The sequence below is a fragment of the Nicotiana attenuata genome, unplaced genomic scaffold, assembly GCF_001879085.1.
Source record: "Nicotiana attenuata strain UT unplaced genomic scaffold, NIATTr2, whole genome shotgun sequence".
Taxonomy (NCBI): domain Eukaryota; kingdom Viridiplantae; phylum Streptophyta; class Magnoliopsida; order Solanales; family Solanaceae; genus Nicotiana; species Nicotiana attenuata.
The window spans coordinates 85,244-91,478 of NW_017670750.1; positions in this window are offsets into that span (position 1 = coordinate 85,244).

Below are 6,235 nucleotides of genomic sequence, written 5' to 3' on the forward strand. Positions count from 1 at the left end.
CTACCTCGGGTCTCCGCTGGACTGAAGGCAACAACCTCGCTATGGTCCAAAACCTCCGGTACCGAGATCTGCACACAGTGCAGAGTGTAGTATCAACACAACCGACCCCATGTGCTGGTAAGTATCGAGCATAACCTCGGCGAAGTAGTGACGAGGCTAGGACAAGACTACCAAATAAACCTGTGCAGTTAAAGCATATACGACAAGTAATAATAATGGGAACTAGCAGTTAAAGTTGGGAAGGAGAACATGTTGCAGGGAATATCAAGTACCAACAGTAACTCAGGAGAAAAGAATAAAGAACATTTTAAAATTCGCATCAGTAAGAATAAGGAAACACTAACGAACCAATATCCACTTTTATTCTTTATAATTGCGGCGCGCAACACGATCCGATCATATAAATCAACACCAATCACAAAAAGAATCCCGCCAAGGGAACAATAAGGAAATAACAATATCCCGACAAGGGAACCAACAGTAAGAATTAAATACGTCCCGGCAAGGGAATCAACTATAACAAAACTTATACCAACAATTAATTTTACAAATGAAACCTCAACTGGAGCCAATGCTCAACGATAAACAAATACCACGAAGATAATTATCATTCTTGTACCATGGTTGCTAACCATCAAGTTAAGCATGATATATATAGTAAAATCACAACAAATCTGAATATAAGACTCACGGGCATGCTTGACACCAACGTATAGATACTCGTCACCTCACCTATACATCGTACTCGACACTAACACATAGCAAATGAGACACAAAACCTATTCCCTCAAGCTAAGGTTAGGCCAAACACTTACCTCGAACTTCCACGGCCAACTCAAGCCTCAAACATCGCTTTTCCTTAAGAATTCGCCTCCAAGTTACTTGTATCTAGCCCAAATTAATTTAACAACATCAATAAATGCTAAAGAATTCATACCCAATGCTTAATTATATGTTTTCTATCATTTTCCCCAAAAAGTCAAAAATCAACCCCGGGCCCGCTTGGTCAAAACTCGAGGTTCGGACCAAAGCCCGATCACCCATTCACCCACGAGCCCGAATATGCAATTAGTTTTGAAATCCGACCCCAAAACTAGGTCTAAATTCCAATTATTCAAAAAGCCCTAACTCTACCCAAATTCCCAATTTCTACCATGAAAATTCTTGATTTTTGATTAAAAAGTGATGAAAAACATTGGGTAATTGAAAGAGTAAAGTTTAGAATTGATTACCAACACTTTGGGAATGAACTTGTGTGAAGAAAATCGCCTCTAGGACTTGGTAGTTCAAAAATATGATAAAAATGAGTTCTGCCCGTTTTTGGTTCTGTTTTAAAAGACTGGGCAGGCCTTCATCGTGTTCGCAATGGGCCTGCAGCCTTCGCGAAGAGCTTCCCGTTGAGGACTAACGCGATCGCGAGTTCTCCTACGCGTACGCGAAGGGTAAGCTCCCCTGACCTTCACGTTCGCGGACCAGCGTACGCGTTCGCGTAGAAGAAATGACGACTACCCAGCCCACCTCCAATTCACTATACGCGTTCGCGGGATATGGGTCGCATTTGCGTAGAGCAGCCCCCCAGTGCTCCGCGTTTGCGTCCCTTTCTTTGCGTTCGCATAGAACAAATTCCACCTCCAGCCCAGTTCCCTTTCGCGATCACGATGCACAAAATGTCTGTGCACCTGAAGCAGCAAAACCTGCAACTTTTCCAAGTGTAAAAATATCCCGAAACCTATCCGAAACTCACCCGAGCCCTCGGGGCTCCAAACCAAACATGCATACAAACTCAAAAACATCATATGGACTTACTCGTTCGATCAAATCACCAAAATAACACCTTTAACGACGAATTTAGCATCAAAATCAAAGAAAAATCTCAAGAACTCTTAAGTTCAAATTTTATCAACCAAGGGTCCGATTCGCGTCATATCAAGTCCGTTTATTACCAAATTTTACAGGCTCAACATAAATACCATATAAGACCTATACCGGGCTCCGAAACCAAAATACGGGCCCGATACCATCAAATTCAAACACATTTAAATTTCCAAAAACTCTTATAGTTTCAGTTAAACAATTTTCTTTAAAAACTCATTTCTCGAGCTTGGGACCTCGGAATTCAATTCCAGGCATACGCCCAAGTTCCATATTTCTCTACAGACCCTCCGAGACCGTCAAATCACGAGTCCGGGTCCTTTACCCAAAATGTTGACCGAAGTCAACTTAAATTTAATTTTAAAGGCCAAAGTAGCATTTTTATCAAATTTCCACATAAAAGCGTTAAGGACATACGTCCGGACCGAGCCCGCAAATCGAGGTTAGATAAAAGGAGGTTTTTAAGACCTGGGAACACAGAATTGACTTGTAAATCAAGTGATGACACAGTCGCAAACGCGGAGCAGCGGGGGTTTTACCCTTCGCGAACGCGACCTGTCTACCGCGAATGCGAAGCATGGGACCTGGGAGAGGGGAAGATTACTCTATGCGTTGGCTCGCGAACGTGAAGGCTGGAGAGAGTATGCCTTCGCGAACGTGTAGGGTAACTCGGGAACGCGTAGGCCATCAGGACCGTAGCTTTGCGAACGCGAAGAAGACATGTCCAGTGTTTTAAAAACAAAACCAAAAATGGGAAAGGGTCAAGTTTTCATATCTTCTTAACTAGAACTCGACCTAGGGCGATTTTTCAAGAGGGATTTCAACACCAATCCATAGGTTTGTGTTTTTCAACTCATTTGCTTCAATTTCCATCAACACCCATTAGATTTCTAGCCCTAAATCTTGTTCATTCATGGTAGATTTAGGGATTTTTGCAAGAATTGGGGATTTTGCAAATTTTGGAATTTAGACCTTGATTTGGGGTCGGATTCCGAAACTAATTACATATTTGGGCTCGGGGTTGAACGGGTGAATGGGTTTTGATCCGAACCTCGAGTTTTGACCAAGCGGGCCCGGGTTCGGTTTTTGACTTTTAAGGGAAAATGTTGGGAATCTTATAATTGTGCATTGGAATTTATTTCTTTACCGATAATTGATGTTTTTAAGTTAATTATGACTAGATACGAGTGAATTGGAGGTGGAATCCAGAGGAAAAGCGGTGATTGAGCTTTGAGTTTGACCGTGTTAGCGAGGTAAGTGTTGTGGCTAACCTTAGCTTGAGGGATTAGGTATTGTTGTCTATTTGCTATGTGTTTGGTTGTTGAGTACAACGTATAGGTGAGGTGACGAGTACCTATGCGTTGTTTTAGGGTCATAGCATGCGAGTGAGTCTTATTCTTGTGATTGTTGTATTCTTTATTCGTATGTGTTCATGCTTAAACTGGTTATTCTTCATGTTGAGAAACTCTTATCATGTTTTATTTTAATTTGATATTGGTTCAGTATTGACTCAAAGTTGAGGTTGACGTTGTGAAACCAAATATTGAAATGGGGCTTGTTATTAATAATTCTATTGCTCGGTTGCTATTGTTTTGTTATTTGGGTGAGTAAGAGTGTAAAGCATGAAGGGTGATGTCGTGCCATTGCATATTTATTATCATGTGAGGAAGAGTGTAAAGCACGAAGGGTGATGTCATGCCATTGCATATTCATTATCATGTGAGGAAGAGCGTAAAGCACGAAGGGTGATGCCGTGCCATTTTATATTCATTATCATTGTTCCTTTCATTTGTTATGGTGAGGACGAGAGTAAGAGCACGAAGGGTGATGCCGTACACTTGTTTTGTTGTGTTTCTTTATGGTTCTATTCTCATGATCTCGTACTTACCTCTGCATGTGTTCCCCCTCCCGTTATTATGTGTTCAATTTCTATTATCTGTTATTATGCCCGTATATTGCTTATCCACACAGGTTTATGTATATGTCTTTTCCTAGCCTAGTCACTACTTCGCCGGGGTTAGGCTCGGCACTTGTGGTCGGTTGTACTGATACTACACTCTGCACTTTCTATGCAGATTTTGATACCGGACAGTGCTGACTCGAGTGAGCTGCTGCCTTCAGTCCAACAAGAGACCCAAGGTAGATCTGCCGGCGTTCGCAGACCCTGGAGTCCCCTTCCAGTTATCCTAGTTTCCTATTTTCTTTTAATTTGAGAACAGTTGTATTTTCTTTCAGCCAATATTTGTAGACTCTTAGAAGTTCGTGGATTGTGACACCAGATTTTGGGTAGTCGTGTATTAGTACTTGAGTTATTGTGAAATTCTGCACTTAATTCTTTTGTTTGATTTAAATTGCTATATTTTACTGAATTGGGTAGTGATTGGCGTACTAAATCTTTATCTGTTGGCTTGCCTAGCATTCTAAAAAGTTAGGCGCCATCACGATCCCGACGGTGGGAAATCCGGGTCGTGACAAGTTGGTATCAGAGCACCAGGTTGCCTAGGTCTCACAATTTACGAACAAGCTAGGTAAAGTCTGAGGGATCGGTACGGAAACGTCTGTGCTTATCCCCCAGGGGCTACAGAGTTTAGGAACAATTTCACTTTTATTCTTCTCTATCGTGCGATTTGATCTCTCAATGCTAATTTAACATTCTACTCTTATCCTTTCGCAGATGGCGAGAACACGTACCGCTTCATCAGCTGATCAGCAGCCCGAGCCCCAGTGGCAGCTCCTACGAGGGGCAGAGGACGAGGACGAGGCCGTGCTAGAGGCTAAGGTAAGGGCAGAGCTCAGCCTAGAGCTCGAGCAGCAGCACCAGTAGCGCAGCCTCAGGTGGAATTTGATGATGAGGGCCTAACCCAGACTGTTCCTGTCGAACCAACTCAGGTTCCAGAGGGGTTCATAGCCACCCCAGTGCTTCAGGATGCTTTGGTCCGTCTAGTGGGCCTTATGGAGAGTGTTACTCAGGCTGGCACATTCCCTGTAGCACCAGCCATCTCTCGGGCTGGGGGAGGAGCACAGAATCCCGCTACTCACACTCCAGAGTAGATGGCTCATCAGTTTCAGACTCCAGCAGCTCAGCCAGTTGGGATAGTTCTGCCGGGTGTTGCACCAAAGATCGGTGATGGATTAGCTATGTCTTCTGGTGCTTTGTGGAGGTTGGATAGGTTTACCAAGATTTTCACCACTCACTATGGTGGTACATCTTCAGAGGATCCTCAGGAATATCTGGACAGTTGTCATGAGGTGTTACGTAACATGGGGATAGTAGAGATAATAGGGTCGACTTTGTTGCTTTTCATCTGTTAGGTTCTGCCAAGAAATGGTGGAGGGATTTTTGTTTGGCCAGACCAACTGGGTCACCTGCTTTGACTTGGGACCAGTTCTCTTAGATATTTCTCGAGAAGTTCCTTCCGGTAACACTAAGAGAGGACTATCACAGGCAGTTCGAGCGTCTCCAGCAGGGTAGCATGTCCATTACTCAGTACGATACCCGCTTTATTTATTTGGGCTGTCATGCTCTTCTTATACTACCCACTGAGAGAGAGAGCGCGACGAGGTTTATTGAGGGACTTGCTCAGCCTATCAGATTGTAGATAGCTAAGGAGACAGGGAGCGAGATTTCATTCCAGGATGCGGCCAATGTGGCCCAGGCGAGTTGAGATGGTTTTAGCTCAGGGAGTGGTCACGGATCTGACAAGAGGCCTTATCTCTACGGTAGATTTAGTAGGGCCTCATCTGGAGGTCAGAGTACTTTTGGTAGAGGCCATCCTCCCAAGCCGTTTCATTCAGCACTTCAGACTTCTCATGGTGCCTCAGGTGGTCGTGGCTCTCATATGCAGTATTCCGATCAGCTAGCCTACAGTGCACCACCAGCTCCTATCAGTGCACCTCCACTCCAGAGTTTTCAGGGTGGATACTCAGGCCGCCAGGGTCAGTTTCAGGGGCATCAGCCACAACAGTCGAAGTCTTGTTATACTTGTGGTGATTCGAGGCACATTGCTAGGTATTGTCTTCGAGCATCGAGCAGTTCTCAGCCCCAGGGTTCTCGTGTCATGGTCCCGGTACCGGGTGTTCCACCGCCCGCTCAGCCAGCTAGAGGTAGGGGTCAGACAGCTAGAGGTGGAGGTCGAGGTATTAGAGCTGGAGGTCTAGCCGCTAGAGTTGGAGGCCAGCCAGCAAGAGGCCGTCCTAGGGATATAGTGTAGAGTGGTGGGGCCCAGCCCCGATGTTATACTTTTTCAGCCAGGCCTGAGGCTGAGTCATCTGATGTTGTTATCACAGGTACTGTTTCAGTTTGCAGTAGAGATACTTCAGTTCTATTTGATCAGGGTCTACATACTCTTATGTGTCGTCTTAT